Genomic DNA, 22,815 nt, shown 5'->3' on the forward strand with positions numbered 1-22,815 from the left:
AAAAGCTGCATTATTGCTATGTTCATTGCTGATCCCAACTTTGGGATGACAACAAATAATTCTTTTCAGTGGGGCTTCCATTACAACCCAGACTTAAAACTGTATGTGTATTTGTAGCCTGGGGGGAGGGGGGTAAAATCATGGAAAATTTTCTAGATAGTGTCTAAAAGTTGATAATTTAACAGTGACTCTTTCAGACAGTGCAATATACTTGCTCAGTGTAGTAATAAATTATGTGCAGTTTGCCAAGTAATTTACCCAGTCCTCTTTTCATCATTTCAGCTTCAAAATGCTTTAAATAAACTGTGACATTATGTAAATGACTGTGTATTTATTTAACTGTTTCTCTTAGACTCTAAACATGCAAGTGAGAAAATACCGGGTATTAAATGGACTATGCAAAATAGATACAAAACCCCAGACTTTAGACTCTGTTCTATTAATTAGATATGAGTGATAAACTGTTTGTCATTTTAATGAGGAACATAAGGCAATGTAGATATTGTATATTCATTTTTCATGTGAGATTTCATTCCACCGCTCGGAATTCCTCTTTCCAGGGAAGCAGCTGCTTTGTAAACATGCTGTAAAGAAACTTTGGGCCATTTCCAAGTGCCCTTGCATGTCGGTGCATGGGTGAGCTCAGCAGTGGTCACATCATTTGATGCAGCTCTATAAAAATGTCCAGGTCCCAGTCCTGCACCTTTAGTCAAAGCCTCTTTGTGCCGGTCCCGTGTGAATTCACCTGGAGCATCCTGATCCATAGGCATGCCCACAGCTCCTGGGCAGCCCTGCACACCAGCACCACGTTAGCAGCACCCAAATCAGGTGCCAAATCTGTAATCTAAAACTGCAAGCTCGACTGTGTCATCATCGATTCAATGTTTTCATGCTAATCAGCGCTTGGAGTTTTCTTTTTGAAAAGACAGTGTTAAAATCATCGAGTTCGCCGTGTGCTCCCCTGCAGGTTGTTGTTTTGCTGAGTTTAGAACATTAAAATTCCATGTATGGGTTAAGAACTAAGCCTGCTGTGTTTCCACTCCTGCCATTTAGTCACAGAAAATGATTAATAAATCATCAAATATTAATATCATCCCTTCAAGTCATAAAAAGCTGCAATATACATCTATGGTTTTTAAATAAAAATTGATGACTATTAGTTTTTTTGTAATTGGGAACATAGTGGGAGGGGGGAGAGGTAATCTGATGAATGCTGTTATTTATTTTAACTTTTATATTAGGTTCATGAAAAAATATTCTCTCTATAACCTACCAAGATTTATCAGCCTGTGAAATTTTATAATAAAGACTGCTTTTCTAATTAAAGATTTGTTAAATAAAGAAAATAAGTGTGCACGTATTTTTTGACTTTGGGGGAAAGTCATGTGAAATGAAATCATTGAGTTGCACTTGCAAAGTGCTGTGGCAATGCATTCCCTTGCTCTGTGCACATCCATTCCCACTGCCCTGCACTGGAAGTGGTGGTCAGTGCATGGGGATAAAACACAAAAAAGGGCCATCTCTCTAAATTATTAACATGGCATTAAATTCAAATTATTTGAATTTCAAATTATTTGAAACTACCCATTATTTGATGCATGTGCCTGATGCTCTGAAAGCAGCAGAGCTGTGCCAGGGGATTATGCCACTGTTACACTGGTGCATGGCAGATTATCCCATCCTTATCTCCCTCCACCAACTGCCCAGAGAAACCAGAGACGAGGTTTATGCTTCAAATTTTGCTCTTTAACAGATGGGATGAATCCAAGTTCAGGATTTCCATGAGTGAGGTGAAATTCCTTATCAAATCCTACTGAAAACACAGAGGTGCCACATAAGATTTTTCCTGTGGGAGGGACTTGTAAATGCCATCAAGAGTGAATTCCCAGAAGGTTCAAATTAAATGTCTGGAAGACAAGATTAAAACCCTTGACAAAGGCAAGAGGTGTTTTGTTCTTATTTATTAGAATTTCTCTTGCCATTCTTGTTATCCTTGCAATAACTCACTCCCTCTTTGAAGGTCACTATGGTCCATATAGTACTGCTGAGAGCAGGAATTCCACAGACCATAAATCATCTCAAAAAAAAAAATCTATTCCAGGGTGTGAAATTTGCCACTGCTTGATTTCAATGACAATCTTGTTGTCCTTGTGCTGTAGATTTCTCTTTTGCTACCCTGAAATCAGTCACTGACAACCCATGTCAGAAACTCAGCCTTCCAACGGGATCATGTTAATCAAAAAAACCCCTCAAATTCCTATTCTTTCCTTTCCTTTCACAAGGACAGAAAATTCTCTCCTGTGGCTCCTGAGACAGACATGCAATTTTCAGAAGGATCTGTTTATTTTGAGACTCTTGGACACATTGGCACTTTTGGCCTTTCAGAGAAAGGTTAATCCCATATTCTATTTTTTGTTTCACTTTTCCTACATCTCTCTGCTCTTGATTACTTCATCTTTGAAACGCACAGGATCAGCCTCATGTGAAAGGCACATCTTTGCAGACACAAATGTCCATTTACCCCACTTTGGAACACCTGCTATCCCTTGTCTCTGTAAAAGCAGCACAGCTCCATAAACACCCAGGCAGGCATCTCAAAGGAGATGACTTCCCCACACAAAGTTTGGTGTGATGAATTCCCAAAGATGGTCTCCAAATCAAGGGAAGTAGTTCCCATCTGTGTAATCATGGGTGAAAGTACCCAAATAGAATAATATCTGAATCATTTGAAGTTTTTTAGCTCAGTCACTTTGCACCATGGTAAGTGAGGAAGGATTTTTGCAGTGGTTGCAATCCTGCATCTGTAATCTGCGTTGGACACGAGGCCAAGGGGACAAGCAGAGGGACACAGCCACTACCCAGACTCCCCTGCCATCTGAGACACTGATGGAAATGTATGTTCTTCAAAAATGGGATTGTCTTCTCATACAGTGCTCTGCTGTCTGCATTTATTAGTGTCAGCATTAGTAAATGTAGGGAAAGTTGATAACAGAGCATTTGTTTCCAGCACACCAAATCACACTGCCTCCAGTAATAAGGGCTGCAAATAAAAAACTGGTTCAATGAGACTGCTCAGCACAGCTTTGGTGTGATGACTAAATTCTCTAGGATCTCCAAAGGACCCTAAAATCCACATTTTCTGCTATGCATTATGTATAAATATGAATTTCTAATCAAGATATGCACTCTCCTCCTAGTATATATAGGATAGTCCTGAGTTAGTAAGAAATAGCTTTCTGCTCTCTTAAAAATGAGAGTCTTCTCTAGTGGGTCTTTAAATCTTTGTTCCAGGAATTGATCATCCTGTTTTGACGTCAATGGCCCATACTGAGGTTATTGAGTACAGGAATTTTATAGCCAGCTCCTCTCTTTTCCTTCATGTTTTACAATTAGCCAAAGTTTTAGCAGAAATATCAGCTGGGAAGAGAGCCTCTTGTCATTTCAGATTCATCAGCTACAGAAGCACCAACAAAGGTCAAAACCAAAAGCAAACACGTGTCTTCATATTTACATTTAAAGCAGGCAGCCCAAACAGCAAAGAGCTCTTTGCCTTTGTGAAGCACAAACAAAACCTTCTCAAGTAGTGAGGTGTGAAGGTGACTGGTAAATCAACCAGTATTTTTTCTTAAGTGTTTAGTAAAACAATAATTTAGGATGGAAAACACCACTTCTCCCTGAGAGTATACTGTCCATGACTCCACCTTGAAAATGGCTCCACTTTAAGAAGAAGAAGAAGAAATTAACATCAGAATTTCTTTGCTTCTATTGTTTATCTAGGTGCCAATGTTTCCTTTTATTCCATGTTTTTACCTCTGAAGATGAGCCTTCTTTCCAGATTGTTACCTTTTTTTTTTCACTTACACATTCTTTTCCTTCTGCCCCAATACGTAGAGCTACGCAGTTGATAAACCAGAACAATTTTTACCTATTTACCTGTTGTTTTATTTTTGTAACTTTTTTTTTTACCTATTGATTTATTTATTTACCTATTTCTTTTTCATAAAAAATCGCCCCCAAGATAAATGGCATAATTCTTTTGTTCACATGAAAAAATTGTGCATACTTTTCATAGTCTGGGATTAAACTTGCTGACATTCTGCAGTGGCCCAAACTTTAACTGAAAAAACATTTTCATATTTTTCTCTTTGTAGTAGCAGAGCCCATTGCCTGAACCAGTTGCACCATGAGAGTTTTATGGCTGTACACTGTGGTGGGTATAAGGTGGGCTCAGGCTTGCAGCACAGTAAGAGATAAAAATGTGATGTGTTTGGTCCAAATTTTATTGCGTAACATGGAATTATACATCTCCCACTAAAATAAGGACATTGCCAAACTGGGGGTATTCCAGCAGAATGTCACTGAGATGTTCAGGGGACCAGGGATGCATTTGACATACAGAGATAAACTGAAGGAGTGGGGTTTATTCAGATTATTATAAAGAAAACTACATGGCAGGTGTCACAGGAGACTTCCATAGCCCAGTTTGGGTTAAGCAATTTAGATAAAGTCTGAATTTCCAGAGAAGTAAAAGGAGAGCACAAGTGGCACTGGGCATAAAATTCTACAATGGAAATTTTGATGATACACAAGGTAAAAATGGTTTCACCATGAGGATAGTTAAATGCAGAATCCGGTTGCTCAGGGAAGTCATGGAATTGCCATCTTGGGAGACAATCAAGATCAAGTGGACATGGAACTGCCCTGTGAAACCCAACTGGCCCTGAAGACAACCCTGTCTGAGGTTTGGATCACCTGACTTCCACAGGTGCTCCACTTACTGCTCTCCACAGCTCCCTGGAAGGAGGGCATAGCCAGCTGGGGGCGGTCCCAAGCAACAAGTGACAGAGTGAGAGGACACAGCCTCAAGCTGTGCCAGGGGAGTGTCAGGATGGACATCAGGAGGAATTTCTCCATGTCAAGGGTTATTTAACATTGAAATGGGATGCTCAAGGAAGTGGTAGAGTCACCATCCCTGGAGGAGTTCAAAAAATGACTGGGTGTGGCACTAAGTTGACAAGGTGGTGGTCAGTCAAAGGTTGGATATGATCTTGAAGGTCTTTACTGACTTAAAAGATTCTGTGATTCTGTTTGGCTCTGTGGTCTCCAAAGGTAACTCAGCTGAAAATAAAGAAATAGCTACACACATATAGCTGGTGCATTAACCTACACTGGCACATTATTGGATTTGGCTCCTCAGCTCTTGTGCCATGAGAGAGAGAACTTCTCTGGGAGGGGTTTGGAGCTCTCTTTCCCTTACCACATGGCCTGCAAGTCAAAGGATCCACTGCAAGAGATCTTAAAACACTCAAGTCCCAAAAAGTACTTTGTGTACAACATGGAAACAGAGTACAGGAAAGCTCTGTTATAACTTGGAATTATTCCATGTTTTTTATCATTGAAATATTTTTGTTGGATATTCCATAATTTATTGACACCAATTAGCTTGACCTTGGAATTATTCCATGTTAATTATCATTGAGATATTATTTGTTGGATATACCACAATTTATTGACACCAATTAGCTTGACCTTGGAATTATTCTGTGTTTATTATCATTGAGATATTATTTGTTGGATGTACCATAATTTATTGACACCAATTAGCTGACCTTGATTCAGTTAAAACTGGAATGACAGAAACATAGCATAGAGCTTTCATGACTTTTTCTAAATGAAGAGTTGGTCACATACATTGAAAATTCAAGAACAGGATAGTGTGAGATTCTGGTTTTTTCATTCTTTTTAACTTTTCCTAAAATAGAAAGCAGCACTTATGAAAGCCTTTGTGTTTTTTTTCTTTTATCTTTTAATCGTGACCAAAAGTTTTCAGCAGGAAATAAAAATAGAAAGACCCTTGCCTAATAACGTAAAAATCCCTTCCTGTTCCACAAAAAGGCTTATTGATGCAGATTTATGCTTTATATATGTATATAGTTCCATCTATAGGCATTGTGAATAGTCACAGGAGACATGGAAGGAAAAAATAGTGTTCTGGCACCCAGTGCCTAATTTTTTGAGCAGAAAGTCTCCATCAAGAATTAAATAGTGTTAGGAACCATTTTCTACTGCAGAAGTCAGCTGGCACAATCTGAACAGATCTGTGATATTAAAACAAAGTATTAAAACATTATATTGATGTAGGATGACCCCCAGCCAGGGAGTAACGTGCAATGACTCCAATGATTTCAGAAGGCTGCTCAATTGCTTTATTAAGCTATACTATATTACACTACATACTATACTATACTACACTATACTAAACTAAAGAAAAACCCATGACCCCTTACAGACAGTCACAACACACCTTTGACCTAATTGGTCAATCAATCAAAACGACCATCACCAATTAACAAATAATTTTTGGTAAACAATCTCTATAACACATTCCACACGTGCCAAACAACAGGAGCAGCGAATAGAGATAAGAATTGTTTTCTCTTCTTTCTCTGAGCTTTCTCACTGCCTTCCCCAGGAGACATCCTAGGAAGGTTGTGCCTGCTGCTCTCTGTGAAGAGAGCTGCAGCCACAACATAAAGTCAACACTCCCTGACCACTTGTGCTCCAGAGCCTTCCCCAGCTCCATTGTCCCTCCCTGGACTCACTCCAGCCCCTCAATGCCTTTCTTGAAGTGATAGGCCAAGGACTGGCCACAGTAGCCAAGGTGCTGCCCCCCCCAGTTCTGAGTACAGATGGCCATGGTAAAGTGCTTGTCCCATCTTCCTCTTTGTTTTCCTCTTTGCTCTTATTGAGATCAATGTTAAATTCTCATTGGCTTTCCCAGTGGGAAAGCTGGATTGACCACAGCTGGATCGACCACAGCTGCATCGTCTCCCATGTGTACAACACCTTCAGTGCTTGAAGAATCTGTGAACTCTCTCATATGTATATGAAGACACACATCCAAGTGACCATTCAAGTCTTTCCCTTCCTGATTAAGACCTGAATCACTGAGGTAGTTAATGTATACAATAACCTCTGTACTGTGCCTCTATGCCCAAGGAACAATGACTGTGATTCATAAGGTCCATTATGTGCTGCATTTGGCACATTGTCAACAGTGCTCCCTTTTCAAGAGCCAGGATAAAGGGTAATGGAATGGAAAATTTCCTTTTATCCCGTTGCTGGGTCAGTCTGGGTGTATCCCAGGTATTAATTTGCAGACAAGAGGCAGAGTGTGTGTCTTCAAATCACATGCCCATTGGGAATTTCTGAAGGGAATACTACTGACACAAAGGGAAAGGAAACAAAGTAATGTTCAGCACCTTGAAAGAATTCTTTTATTTTCTTTCCGTCTTCTTTTCAGTTGGCTTTTCCAAGTTCTTACTAAAAGCATAATTCAGTCAGAGGCTGTCTTCCTTTTTAATGCTAAATATATGGGTTGAAAAGCACATATTGTCTGGAATTTGGTGTTTATCATGAAAACCATTCACCTTCCTTGGACAATGCAATCAGTGCCTGGCAATAGAACTTGGGCTGATTTTAGAAAAGACTGTAAGAATTGTTTTTGAAAAATCCGCCAAAACCAAAGAGCTTTTTTTATTAAATCCTGAATTTTCAGTCCATCCAAGCCAGCATGGCCATATCTCAGTTATTATCTATTTTTATCTCAGACTGGCAAACCTCTTTCCCAAATTGCCTGTTTACCCTGTCATGCAAGGCAGTCCAACATCTGTGCCATCTACAACATCACACCTGCAGGCTTGGACTCAGTTGTTGTTTCCCAGGATTCAGCTTAAGACAGAAAACTTAGAACATTTGAGAATGTTCTGCAAAAAGCATTTTCAGCAATTTAACATTTTATACAAACTGCTCATTTACCACTGCTGCATGTTTAAAGATGGAGCTGAAGGCAGTATGGATACACTGGTTGTTGAACACTCACACCAGCAGGTTAATTTCAAGAATTTTGCACAAAATAAACAGTGATGAACACTGATGACTCTGTGGCAGAAAACAACTGGAAAAAAAATACCCCAACATTTTGAAGGGTCTCCTACTGTCAATACTTCTATTTTAGGAACCAGCTATTTCACATCAGGGAAAATGGCATCCAAGACCTTGCCCTTGTGTTTTTTCCTTTTTGTTTTGTAGCATTTGCTACAGGCAGAAGCAACTTCACATTCAGTCCTTGAAAAATGCTGTTCCCTTTTCTTTTCTTAAGCTTTGTGGTAAATTCTCTGTTTCTCTGTCTTTCTAAAATAATGTGCATGGCCTTAGGAATGTCTTTATCTCATTCCTACTTCATGCTAGGCTATATTCCATTCAGTTGGCCTGATCCACATGCGTTTCTATTTTCCAGGTAATTATATTGTTCTACTTGTATCATTAGTTTTATTGTTGCTTTTTCTGAGAGGCTTTTCCTACCTAACAGATTTCCAGGTTTTCTTTTTTGAATTTTTCTGAGTTACTGAGTTAGAGGAAAAGGCAGCAAACCTCTTCTGTTCCTAATCATAATTCCCAGTCTCTGAAACCTTGAGGCTTTATCATTACTACTCCTAGCAAAAAGATTTAAAAGTCATTATTTCCCTTCTTGATGCATTGTAGCAAAAAGTGGCTTTCCCCATATAGAAATTCCAGGTTTGAACTAAGGTCATCAAGGAATGGGGAATCCACCCCTTCCCACCATTATTTGTTTCAACTCATTGTCAAGATTTGTGCCTAAAGCAGACTATCCTAGTTTGTTTTTTTTTTTTTTAATTATAGTTATAATTTATGCTCTCTATTTGTATACTGCAAACTCAGTCTTCTCTGAAACATCTGCCAGACTCCATAACTGAACACAGTGGCTTTTTGTTCTGGGGTGGAGGAAAAATGCTCACATCCAGCTGCTCCTGGAAAAAATGTTGTGGCCACCCTGTCCTAAAGTTAGGAGCCAGTTGCCACTGCTTAACCTGCTGGTGTGTGTTGGTGTCTCCCCAGGCCAGAGCTCAGACTGGCTGGGGGTTGGTGTGCCCAGGACATGCCCATGGCCTCCTCTATCAGTGGGGAATCCAGCCCTGGAAGGAGCTGATACACAGCCCCAAAAGCATGGCACTTTTTCTGGCTTTGTGGCTCTTGCAACAAAACCTCCAAAAGTAGAAATGGCATTTTCATGGAGACTTGAGAATGTCTTCTGGGGTCTGCTGTCACTTCAATCTGATATTAGTCCAACATTTCTAGCTAGCATCCTACAGGGTCTGCTGTTGATAATCACATGCACATTAAATATGGGTATTCTCATCTTTGGGAATGATCAAAGTTCAACTGATCAAAGCTCAGCTTTGATCCCATCTACTTGGCAGCATTTTAACATCAATTCTTGAATGAACACAGTGCTCCTTGTGGTATTCCTCGAATTTTTTTGGTGCTTCCTTTGCTGCTGGCACACACATGGTGCCCATTAATGGCAGAGGAGAAAGGAAATTTGGTTGTGACTAGCAGAGGGGTTTTTCTCTGACAATAACTTTCCATTCTTAAGCACTTCCACAGGCTTGGGAGTCTAGATTTTTCCCTTGCAGAAAGACTTTGCCAAGTATCTTTCTTTTAATAATACAAATCTATCAGAGGTGTCACACCATTCCCAACTTGAGCTGAACCTGACCTTGCAGGAACACAAGGCTCATTTGGGTATTTGGAGACAGAACAACACCCTGTCCTTCCCTAGTTTCTCCACAACTTCCTTTTCATCCAGTTGCCATCCTTTTATAAGTAAAGGAACTTCACATGAAGGCAAACAAATATAATAAACCAATATCTTTGAAGATTAACTGTGCCTCCTTTTTATTTTTTCTTCCTGTAAGTCTTCAAGACTGAAATTCTAATTAACAGCTCCTCATAAGATATCTCCTGTCACTTTTTATTTGTCTGGAACATTTTTTCCCCATTGGTATATCTTTCAGCATTTACCCAAGCCAGAAAAATGCTACTTACTGACATTAACAGGCTTGCAATCTTTAAGTAAAGCAGATAAGCTATTTACAAAAACCAGGTTGACAGCAACATTTCAAAAATGAGACTATAATGTAATAAAAACATTATCCTGGCTTGTGTCTGATCAGGGAATAAGAAAATGAATAAAATATTGCCACAAATGAGAACTGGGAGAATTTTCCAGAGAAGGGAAAAATAAAAGTGGAGCTACAGAAAAACAAGGCAAAACCTTCTGAAAAAGCCATGTTTGACTACAAGAATTTATGGCTTCTCTTCTTATCTCAGTGCACCCTCTGTGAAAGCACTCCCCATAACAAACCTGAATGATTTGTCAGCTGCCCACCAAACCCTTTTTCTTCAAAGGGCTTAACCACAGTTACATGTCCACTGTATTTCCACAGAATGGTGCATCCATGTTTCAAACAGCAGAGCTTAATACATCCCTGAAAGTGTCCCTGCCACTGATGTTAGCAGCAATAAATGTGGCAGACTGAGGTTATATTCCCAGCAGTGACAGTGCTTAATATAGGTCCCCATATGCCCACCTGTGTGGAAACAAATCTGTTGCTGGATGATGCCTCTTTCTATTCAGCCATTCAGGTGCAAACCTTCCTCTTGCTGTCATTCCTTGGTGAGATTTTCTGTAAATTGCACCATAGGCCGATTTCTTCCTTCTGCTCCTTCAAGTCCTGAAGCAAAATCTCTGGAAGCAAGCAGGATCTGGCACCAAAAATGGATGAAATTTCTGATACTCAACATGACTTTTATTATGCTATGCCCCTCCTTGGTGCCATGGAGCCCTTTCTGGCATCAATCCCAGCAGCATCCCTGGAGAGTTGTGTATCCTAATCCAATCTCTTTATATGCATGGAAAAGAAATGAGAGAGAGGGATCTGCACAGTTACCTAACAACATAGCCAATGGACTGTTCCCCAGACTAGCTGTACAGACAAGTCAAACTGACACTGAAACTGAAAAGAACCTTTGGAATAAAGGCAGATCCCCGAGGAGATGGAGAAAATGGCAGCCAATAAGAAAAATGGGGGTGTTGGAGTACAGCTGGAATATTGATGTGCTGCTGATATTTTTGCTTGCCTGTCTTTGAGAGTCACTGGGACCCTGGAAGAGTTTGCAATGGCAGGAAGCTGTCCCACCCTTCTATGCACAGGGCAAGAATAAACAGATGCTAAACCAGCCTAGTGTGTTTTTATTTCTGCTCATCAGAGTTCAGCCAAAGCATTCCCAGGTTTCTCTGTGCAGTGCCCCAGCAGTGGGGCATCAGGGAAAAGAGGGGGGTGGTGAGTGTGCAGCTCCTGCACATGCACCCCTGCCCCACTGGCAGACCATGAAAGATAGACCAGTAGATAAGGAATTTCATTTTGCTATTTGAAGCCTCAAGTCTAACTCAACACCCCATTGGATTGGGCATCATCATTTTCTCACTCCTTTCTCCCATGAGACTTGGCTCACTGTCTGCTCAAAAATGACTGAGATCCATTAGAGCACTAATGCCAACCAATTTCTATGCAAATCCCCACATGACTAAAATCCAGTGCATATTTCACACCTCTGGAAGACTATGAATTGGATGAGAATGGAGCAGGAATAGAAAACTTCAAAGCTACAAAACTTCAAACTCTCTTATGTAAAGCTGGCAATTTTATCTCTGTCATTCATGATGCCTTTAGACTTTATTCCACTTCCTTTCAATAATCAAGACTTTAAATTTTTTTTTCTGTTATCCCCAAATCTACCTTGCTGTACATGTGGACAGAGCAGCAAACTGCTTGTAAGTAGAGTAACATTTTCCTTTTTTCCCCCTCTTCATTCTTCTTTTTCCTGATGATTTTTTTCTTTATATAGTAGGTAGTTCATGTGGGTTCCTGACATAGGCACAAAAGTACATCCTGTGGCTGTTGATTTATACAAAACCCTAAACCCCTTTCCAGGCACTCCACTAGGGGATTTCAAAACCTACACAGTCATTCCAGGAGAAATTCTAAGTATTGCAAGATTCATCTCTATTTAAATTAATTAATCCCTTGCTAAAAGACTTTTCTTTCACCTTGATAAGGAAGAACTGTTCTAGGAAATAATTCCAGCAAAGACTCATCTTGACTGATGGTTCAAGATACCGACCATTAAAGTGAATCTGGCTAAAACAACATTCAGAGAAGTAGAAATTGAGCCTCACAACCATGTGAAAAGAGTTTACCTGTGGTTTTGGGGCAGTGGTTTCAAGTCTAGTTCCTTGGACAAGAACCCTCCTCGCAAAAGAATAGTTATTGGAAAGGCATGGATATGCATCTCAGTTTCTCCTTCTCAGCCTCTTCAGGTAGGCAACTCAATCTAAACAGTTAAACAGCAACTGGCCAGAGAAAAATAGAGAAACTGATGTCACAGGCATGTGACCAAGAGTCTTTGAAATACAGTAAATCCTGATTAACATCCCTTTCCCAAGAGGAGGAAAAGGACACTTGGACCTCCATCATCCCCTTCTTCTGTGTGCTCCCCTCACTACTCAGCACTCTGGATCCTGAGTGAAGCTTTCAAAAGTCATAATAGAAAATGGGGGAAACATCATTAATAAACTTGGTGTTTAGGTGAGATATTTAGACTAAAGCCTGACATTTGACTCCCTCTGGATGTGTGCAGCCTTGAAGTCCATCACAGCTTTCTTTCTGACTGTCATATTTTAAGAAGGAAAAAATTCTGAAAAGTTATTTTTAACTGGAATCAAAAGTTGTCCCTATCCATCAGCACAAAATCAAAATGAGAAAAGTCAAAATATAAAATATAACCACCCAGAGGAACAAGATCAGTGACTAACCAACTTCAAACTTTGTCCAATTGAGTCATTCCACTTTCTGATTTAATTTTCGTTCTTTTTTACTGTTAAAACTAAAGAGAAAGAATTGAGGGGCAAAAAACTAACACAAAACTTAATTGCTGTTGATCACCCAGAAACATCCTAAAAGGGAATTACCTTCCACAAGGTGAGTATCCATCTGTTTTAAATATTAGGTCCCTAGGAGAAAACTTGCATTACCACACCCCCATCCTTTCTACATGCTGAACACCTGGAAAAATGGCAGTAAAACTAAAGATGGGTTCACACAAACTTGTTTTCCTGTTACAAAGCAATTTTATGACCTTATTTCTGGCCCAGACAGATTCCCACAAACCACAGCCCTGCACCATAGCCAAGCTGGGCTTTTAAAATCTCAGGGGTAGCCCAAACCACTGACCCTGTGAGACTTAGGGCTGCTCCAGCACCACGGCATAGAAGCACTCATGGTTCACAGTATTTTGTACCTGAAAATCAAAATCAGATAAAGAACAAGTCTCAGTTTAATACAACACTGAAACCAGTAATTCACATTGAGATTCAAACCCCTGTTTCATTTCTAACTGCAAACCCTCTCTCTTTTAACATCCACATGTAGGTGTTAGATGCACCAGAACCACTTCTTTTTTTTTAAAATCCTCATTTATTTCTTTTCTTTTCAGCTTCAACTGCAGAAAAAGCTTACCATAAGCAGAAAGCTCCTCGTTAATCTCCAAATCTCCATGGAGAGTGCATCTGTTATGGGGCTCCCTCTGATCTTATAGTTTTCTTACTGATCTAAAAATAAATATTTGCTCATAATTTATTTTAAAAAACCAGTTTCTTTTTCAGGATATCAGAGTAATGTCTATGAAAGAAAAGGAAAAAAATCTGTTCTTTTATTCTGGCTTTGAAGAAAGCTGATAGAAATAACACCTGATTCACCCAGAGAGCTATTTTAAAGTCATTTATAAGCACGACCTTCAAAGAAAGACAAAATTCCTTCTTCAGTGCCTGTCATTGGATCTAAACCTGCCTCAGTGAAATCAAAGTGCTCTGTTTTGCTGGACCCATAGGATGTGGGCATGACCATCCCTCCCTGGGGTCATTAAAACCAGCCTGTTTGAGCATCCTCACCTGCTTTTTCAGGTAACACTCTTTATGTCACCTCTGTGGGACAAGACCCTGCCAGGAAGAACTCCTGTGGCTCCTGCAGAAAAGTCACTTTGTGCCTTTGCCTTTGTGTGATCACAAAGTGCCTCTGCACGGTCAGCCAGCAGCCCAAATTCCACTGCTGGATGAATGCTCCCTCTCCACTTAATGATGTGCTGCCAGGACAAAGCACATCCTTCCCTTTCCCTCTTGCCTGATGTTTTACACTGGGATGTTTTATTTGGTGCCTTCCAACTCCTGCTTCACCAAAAAAAAAAAAAAAAAATCTGTAAACATGATCCTTTCATCTTCTCCATGCTACTTGTGGGCCCTGCTATATCCCATCAGATTGCCCCTCTTTCAAGGTGAGTCCATTTAACCTCCCCTTGTACAGAAGCTGTTCCATGATTTTCACTGGGTTTTGCTGCCCTTAAGCAGTTCTTTCCCTCTTCTGCCATTTCCTGGGACAGTGTGCTTTAGCTGTGCATGACTGCTGCAGGTGTGGTGTGCCAGGACTCCTGGCACTCTTTCCCAGCTCAATCCCAGTTCCTCCTACCAAGTTTTTTACTTTAGCCAAGCACGCTGTGTGGGCAGAGTAAAATGGGATTGAAACGCTGCCAGTTCCAGTCAATACCACTGAGCACTCAGGTTTGCACTGATGGAATCTGCAGTTTCTGAGCCTTGGCTGCTCAGATTTACAGGCAGGTTACTGCTGAGGGGGGCAGGATGAGTCTGGGAGGAAAAGCCTCCACCTGCCTGTATCTCTGCCCCTGCTGCCAGCACTGCCTGGCAAGGTTCTCCACTGTGCACCTGTTGTCAGATGAACAGAGAAAAGAGGATGAATCCTTCTCCCCAGTTTCCAACTCTCCTCAGGTGTCTCAGAGGATAACAGGACAAAGCTACCAGTAAGGAGAACATCTCACTTTGGTGTCCTCTCAGGCAAGAGCGGGTTAAAAGCCTGTCCAGGTAGCACTCCACTGGGTCAGGATGCCCAAGCCATGGCAACTCCCAAACTTTGATTTGTAGGATATATTTGCTAGAGTGCCAACTCTCTTTTGGGGCTGGAGAGAAAATAGGTGGAGACAGTATTTTTTCCTTAATTTAGAGAATCATTTTGATAAGAATCATTTTATCTGCAAATAACTCCTCAAGAGGATGTTTTGCTTGTTTCTCATGAGACTGAAATGGTCCCCACACACATTTTGCAGTCACTCAAGATGTAGAATCATAGAATGGCTTGGGTTGGAAGGGATCTTAAAGACCATCCTGTTTTAAGTCCCCTGCCCTGGGCAGGGACATCTTCCACTATCCCAGGTTGCTCCAAGCCCCATCCAGCCTGGCCTTGAAAACTTCCAGGGATCCAGGGGCAGCCACAGCTTCTCTGGGCAACCTGTGCCAGGGCCTCACCATCCTCAGAGGAAGAAATTTCTTCCTGTTCTCAGATCTAAACCTACCCACAGTGAGAGCAAAAACTTTTACTACAGACAAATGCAGGTTAAGGATTGCAGTTAAATGGCACCAAAACACAGCCTTGATGTAAAAACATACAATTTTGAGATCAAAACCCAAGACAAAACCACAGGTAACAGCATTGATCCATTCTCTTGCTTTATTTGAAAGCACATTCAGATAACAAAGTGCAGAAAATAAAGTCTGCCCATGATGTCATTCATCTGGTTGTGTGTTTAGGGGAATAAAAAGGGCAGAGAAAAATTAAAATCACCACAGTTATACCAACATAGTGACAGTAAAGTGTCCCCTGATGTTAAATGCAGCCAGTAAGTGAAGTTATTTACTGCTTCATAACACAGTGTTATATATTAATAACATATTAACTCAGCAACAGCACTTGAGAACTTACACAGTTATTTACAGGCTCGCTCCATAAATTTTCTCTTACATTGGTGATTGCAGTTCCAGGACATTGCACTGGCACACAATGTGTTGGAAACATTGATGGACGCAAACAATTGAATTTTATACCATGAGTTACAAAATTATAGCAGCTAATGAACTCTCCCACTGCTCTGACCTCTGAGGTTCATTAATCACCATACTCACATCCTCCGTTACACTTTGAGCTCCAACCTGCTGAAAAAAATCAGTAATAAATATTCTAGGAAGTTTGATATTAGTTTAATACAGCTTTGAATGTTGCTTACAGCAGCAGCATGCTATGACTGACACTTCAGCTGTGTTCTCCAGTGGGTCATTGGGAAGGTCAAGTGCCTCTCTTAAAAACTATAATGAAGCAGAACATGAAGGAAGACAAAATCACTCAAAGCCAGGTGCAAAGTGGCCTTCAGCCTTCCTCACCTTTGTGCTACCAGCCAAGTTAAATTTTTAGTGCAGACCTACTGGTCTCCTTAGCAAAAGGGACCATCTCAGCTCAAGGTCTAGTTGTTTACAACAAAGTTGGAGAACCAGCTCCCACAGAGTGGTCAGTACATCTTGCATTGCTTGGGCCCCATAAAACTGAAAAGATATTTTCTCCTTTCATTTCTATCACAGTTTCAGAGAAGAACCCTGATTTATTTCACCTTTAACTGAGAAAGGAGCACACATTTTCCCTACTTTGCCTTTTCCCTATGGACCAGACTCTCTGTTGTGGGTTTTGTTAACCAGGTGTAAGTCCAGAAAGGCTGCTGAGGCTGCTGTGGTGGGAGATGAGCAAGGCAAAGGAAACACAAGATCCTTTTTTACATTAGAAACTGGAAAGAGATGTAGGCCAAGGATTTCCAAGCAGGTGCACATGTATTTTCAGCAGGAAGGAGTCTGATCCCCTAAAAGAACAGAAATCTATCTAATACATGTCTGTGATTTCTTGCTCTATAATATTAAGCATAGACCAGTATCAGGACATTAAATGTGAATACAATCCTACTGCCAACAAACTGAAACAATAAATACAGCACATTTACACAAAAAATTACACTTCAAATTACTTCTGAGTTGGACACATCTTCAATAGCAGAAATATATTTCTATACAATGAATACAACTAAGCTTTGAGATAACAATGATGTTGTAGTTATTTTTGGGTCAGTATCACTAAAAGTCTCTTGGTATCTTTGTAAATTTAACTCTATTAGAAATATAATTCCTAAGAATGAAAATGTAGATCACAAACCACTAATATATGTTTTGCTGAAGGTAATTTTCTCATCTAATTTCCCTGTGGTTGTTTGGTGTATTTTAATTTAATGACTCTGAGATTCCAGATTTATTATCATGTGCTCAAAAGCTAAATAGCACAGCTGAAAATATTTTATTCCAACAAATTGTCCATGGCAGCAATTACAGCACTTTATTTCAGCTTGAACTGCAAGTGTTGCAGAATGATACCTCTCTGAGAAGCTCATCTAATAACTGTGAAAGCAAAGCTTCTTCTTTCATAATAAAGTTTAACTCTGCAACTGCACATGACACTGCATTGCACCAACTTTGGATTTTGAAATCACTTCATCAGAAGTGAAGTTTCACGTTGTGAGGGACCTTTTGAAGCCAGTTCCAGTGTAAACATCCAGCTGTCTGTACAGCAAGGTCAGCACTCATTGCTTCAGCAGCACAGACAGCTCCTAAGGTGAGCTCCTACTAGTGTTTAAATTAGGGAAATGCTCAGAAATTCAGATATCAGGACGAAAAATGACTGTTCAGAAATATTGCCAATTGTTAACAATTTTTGTTACTAGATTAAATAATCTATTCTTGAGTATCTAGTTAATCACGTCCCAACTTTTCCCTTTCAGACCTCTTCCAAAGCCTGAATGCTCCTGTAGTTCAGAGTCCCATTCCAGCTTTTCCTGCCTCAGCTTCCAGCTTTGATTTCTCATTGTATCACCTGAGATTGCAAATAACTCCCTTCTTCCATTTACATTATTATTTCCTCCAAGTTATTTATAGTCTGATATAATTTTCTCTGACCTTTCCTCTTTTAGACTACTTTGCTTAACCCGGTCATCCCCTCACCTCAGTTTCTGTTGCTCACACATAATAAATTTTCTCTGCTCCCTGTTACACTTTCTCTAAAGCTTCCCTTAGCTTTGGGGACCAGAACTGCAGACAGACAGGCAGGTTCTCCACCCACTGATAAATCCCAGATAATGGTTTGTAATTCAGGAATGAGGATCTTCAGGTGCTCCAGGGAAACACTTTTTGGTCTTGCAGACTGCCTCCACGAATGCAAAGCCCTCAGGTAAGTTCCCTTCCCTGACACATTTTGCAAGATTAGTGCAGAAAGAGCAAGACTTTCACCCCAGCCTCTGATTTTAGGATGCTGAGCCTCTGTGTAGCCCCTTTTAGAAACCAAAAACCTCTTCCCATCTCTGTTTTTGAGATGTACCTATTTTCTACACATACCTATTTTCTAAATGTTTCATATTTTCACTAATGTAAGATTTTGCTTGATGCAATGTAAACATTATTTATCACTTAAAATGTATTTGTAGCACACATGTATCCACCATCTATACCTGAAATAGTTCAGGTTTTGGTCAGTGCAATGTTCACTTGTTATTTTACAAATTTATTAGCTATATCCCACAAGGATTTGGGGACCTACTCCCAAAACTGTCTCCAGGTGTTGTCTTCAAAATACAGACCATTGACACCTCACTGACCCAGGGAAACTTTTATCAGGAGCTTTCATTCATTTGTTGCAGTCACCTGATTTGATACTGAATGTGTCTCTCAGAACAGATCTCTACCAAACCTGGTGGGTTTTCTTTTCCACCCAGCTGAGACACAAAACTGCAGTCAGTGACTGAAAAAGGCTCTTTATTTAAAACTAATGAAGCATCCTGTAAGTTCAGAAGTAATGAGAGCATGAAAATCTGTAGCTCCACCTGGTATTTCAAAAGGTTTTGCTCTGGTTTGTATGTCCAAGACCCTCTCCCCCAGCTGCAAAGTGTAAGTGGGGAAGTGCAGATCATTCCAGACAGTTACAAAAACAGCCCTCACCATGTGCACCGTGTAGGAGAATAGGAGCCATCCTGAAAAGCAAAGCATATAGATCAGAAAAATGTCATTATGGGGTGCACCAGAGCTCCAGAACACGTGTTCACATGGTGATGATAATGGTGGGCTCATCAGCAGCTCTCCAGAGAATCTAGTTTCAGATAAATCAATGTTCTAAATGTTCTTCCTTGGGCCCAAAGACCTGCAAAGGCCTGTGAAATGTGGGGAAATACAGATGTGGAGGGAACCAACCAAACCTTCCCTGAGAAGAGGGAAGAGGAAAAATTGGTGTTATGGTGAACATCATTTGTCAAGAGCTTCTTACCCAGGGGGAGACTCATATGGGGGCATCCTGAGTTGGAAAACGTGACTAAAAAGATGCCAAAGCTGCTTTCCTGAGGGATACAGATTGTTGTGTCTGAAAGTTCCCTGGTGGGAAGAAGAGGTAGAAACACAAACATAACATGAATAATGTAGAGCTACAGGGGAAATCAGTGCCTGGTCATTTAGCAGCTGTTCAGGTTGATTCTCATGACCAACAACATCCTGCTCAGTGGAGGTGGGACAAGCTCTAAAAGACATTGTCAGCCAAGAGAAAAGTTCCACCAAGGAATCCAATTCACTATCATTGTGCCTGTCCTCCATTAATCACACTCTCTTTGTATGAAGACACATCAATTTTCTCTTTCGCTTTCGATGCCACAAAGCCAAAAATCTTCTGCTATCAGCAGTCTTGTGCTGTGGGTGATAAATATTTTTAACAAATCACTTGTTGGGTTAGAGTCTTTTCATTTTTATTACAGGTCTAGAAATAAAATTTGCTACAGCTGCATTCACCTGCATGGACAAATGCTCCCTACTCTCTTCCAAAACCCCACAACCATAACTTACATTTTTAGTACCTAATTTTTTTCAACTTCAATCATAAAAATTTGTTCAAATCTCCTATTTCAAGAGGCTCTTCAGGCATTATAAATCTTGATGTTTCTTCATTGTCAACAGATTTCCAAGTCTTCAAAAATAGTTTATAGTCATTCGTCATCTATGACTGAAAAAGACAAATAAAAATTTCCATACCCACATGCTTTGCATAATTTCACTGTCCCTTCAAAATACAGTATTGCTCTCATTACTCTCTTACTCTCAATCTTGCTGTCCAGGTCACCTCCTTATCTAAGTGGAGTCTTAGCCTGTGTCAATTGCTTCCTTCAAGTCATGGACAGTAAATTCAAATAGAATTTTGCCTCCTGGCAGCTTGGCCTGAATGCATACAAAAGGTTACATAATAAAAGGTCCACATTTATAGCTATTATCCTTGAAGGCACTATTTTCATTGAAAAAAATTTAGCTTAATGTTTATACATAAAAAGAGGAAAATTCATAATATAACATGGAGGATGAAATGTTGAAAATGCAATAAAGAAATCTTCCTTCAAAGTCTTATTCCTTACTCATTCATCACACCGAGTAGGTTTGATAATGTTGGTGCTTTGACAAAGTCCAGATCACAAAATGGCATAAATTTAAATTTGTAAAACATTTGGAAGTTTTCTAGAACAGGAAACTGAGAGATTCATTTTCTTTTGATGACCTCAGACTGAGCTTACATATCTCATTTTTATACAATAATCAATTATCAGCCTCAACACAGGAAGAGGAAGAAACTCTGTCCTGAGCATCTGTGGCAAAGTATTATCTTTAGAACCATCTGACTGCAGCCTTCAAATCAATTCAAAGCTGACCTTGAGAATTTGAATCCATAATAAGAGCCCTCATTCCTCCACCACTGTGATTCCAAACAGAGCAGAAATTATGTGAGCTGCTTTATATACAGGTGAACAAAGAGAGTGCTCCAGTTCTCTTTTGTCATTGAATCCAGTGAGATCCATTTGCTCTCAGGTTCAGATTCTGCATTTAAATTAAGCACTGCATGCTGAAATGTGCATGTCCTGCTTGATTCAGGGGAACATCTTCCACTTGAACACATGCTCAGCATAAACTTGTCTCTAACTCTTGCACAAGCTGGACTCCTGAAGTTTCTCCTGGAGCAAGATACTGCTCAGTCATGGCAAAACTGAGTTTTCAGACAGGAATAGTTACAGCATTGAATAAAATAAATAAATAAATATAAATAAGATGAAAATAAATAGCTTTAAGTCATATAAAATTTTTGTCATTATTCTGAAAGTTCATATTTAGAGTTTATTAAACTTCTGAATTCTTTAGGTAGCACATGTATCTTGTGCATTCACTATAGTAGAATCCAAAAATATCTTGCACTCTTTAAAAATATAAAATTCAGCCCTACCACAAGTGTATATCCACTTCTGGGATGAGCCAGCAGCAATTCTGAAGTACATCATTTTAACAAATAAAGAGAAAAGCCTCCCCAGTTTAAATTAGAGGAAGGACTCGTGCAAAAACTGTGAGTTGATCTACCCCTAAATCTGGCCAGAGTATTGAGCAGCTCCTACAATTTTACCAACAGTGCTGCTCCAGCTAATCTCATGTATAGGGCCACTGCATGGCTGACTTGCATCACACCTCAGTTATGATAAACACCTGTAGATGCAAACAAAACTTGCCTGGATGAAAATAAGAAAAGCCTCAGGATAATGCAGGCAAGGTTGTTAATATCTTCAAAACCAAGTCTGCAGATATTGTAAAAGATGCCTTCTGCTCTGGATCAATTTGTGGATTCAGTTTGCCACCAGAGTTAAGGAATGAGTTGGTCTTATGCTGAAAGGTCTGTAGAAATTAAATAACTCAACTTCTGGGGAAAAATTAACAGAAAACCATGCATAGGTAAAATGGCAACTCTTTATACCCCTGCAAGTTCCCTGTTTTCATTCAAACTTCTTTTGCTAAAGCATTGCAGAAGAGGAAGCAATACTTTAGGAAAATTCAACAGAAATCTACTTCTTCAACGTGATCTGAATATCATTTGGTAAAACAGCAACTGCAGAATGGGAGTGCTGGGACATGCCAACAAACATCAGATTAAACCTTCATGACATTATTGTATAAAGCAATATTAACATCACCATGGATCAGCTGCAAATGGAGTTCAGTTCAGGGTGGCAGGAAATGCATGTTAAACACAATTCTGAAATAACAGTAGAATACATTAATGTTAAACAGGAAATATTAAACAGGAAAGTAATCTAAACTCATTCACAAATGCTTTCTTTCCTTCAGGGAACAACTCAGAAGGAACCTTGTAACTTTGGAGTTTTTTAAACAGTCAGGATAAATGTGTGTGGGAGATTCTTTGATTTGCAATTAACTTATTTTTAATAGAATTATATCATTCTTGTAGAAATTACATAGAAACATCAAAATCATTACTTTAAGCATTAAAAATCTCCTTTAACTGAAATGCTAATTTTTGATCTGTAGTGATTTCTTCACCTGAAGATAAATCCAAAGGAGAAAAAGGAGATAATAAGAATAACTATGTCTCCTATCCAACAAAACTGTTTCAGATGCCTGACTCTGCAAGTCATCTCAAGACACATTGTATTTCTGTTGAACACATTAGGAACTTGCAGAACTTTGTTCTCTCAAAGTTACTAATCCTCATCCTTCCAGGACTGAGGGTTTAAAAATTAATCAGCAGCTGCACTTTGGAAAGACTCCTCTGTTACCAGCAATGTAACAACTTCTCACAAACACACCACATTTCAGTCTGGTTTTGTGGTTTGGATTGAGGAACATTTTGCCATTTTGTATCTCGTTAATTGATCTGAAAAAGAATGTGATGAGTAAAATACACAGTGAAAAAAATTTCTGCTTATTGCCATCATATTTCATTGTAAGTTTGGCCAGAGAATGATAAAAATGTGTGAAATATTGGTTTGCTCAGTTTGGCTTGGGCTGATTCATTTCAGTTCTGCTTTTTTATTACAAAGTTATTCATAACTCCTAAATGAATCTACAATTTGAGCAGGAGACTTTTCCCCTCTCATTCA

The sequence above is a fragment of the Haemorhous mexicanus genome, chromosome 3, assembly GCF_027477595.1.
Source record: "Haemorhous mexicanus isolate bHaeMex1 chromosome 3, bHaeMex1.pri, whole genome shotgun sequence".
Lineage (NCBI taxonomy): Eukaryota > Metazoa > Chordata > Aves > Passeriformes > Fringillidae > Haemorhous > Haemorhous mexicanus.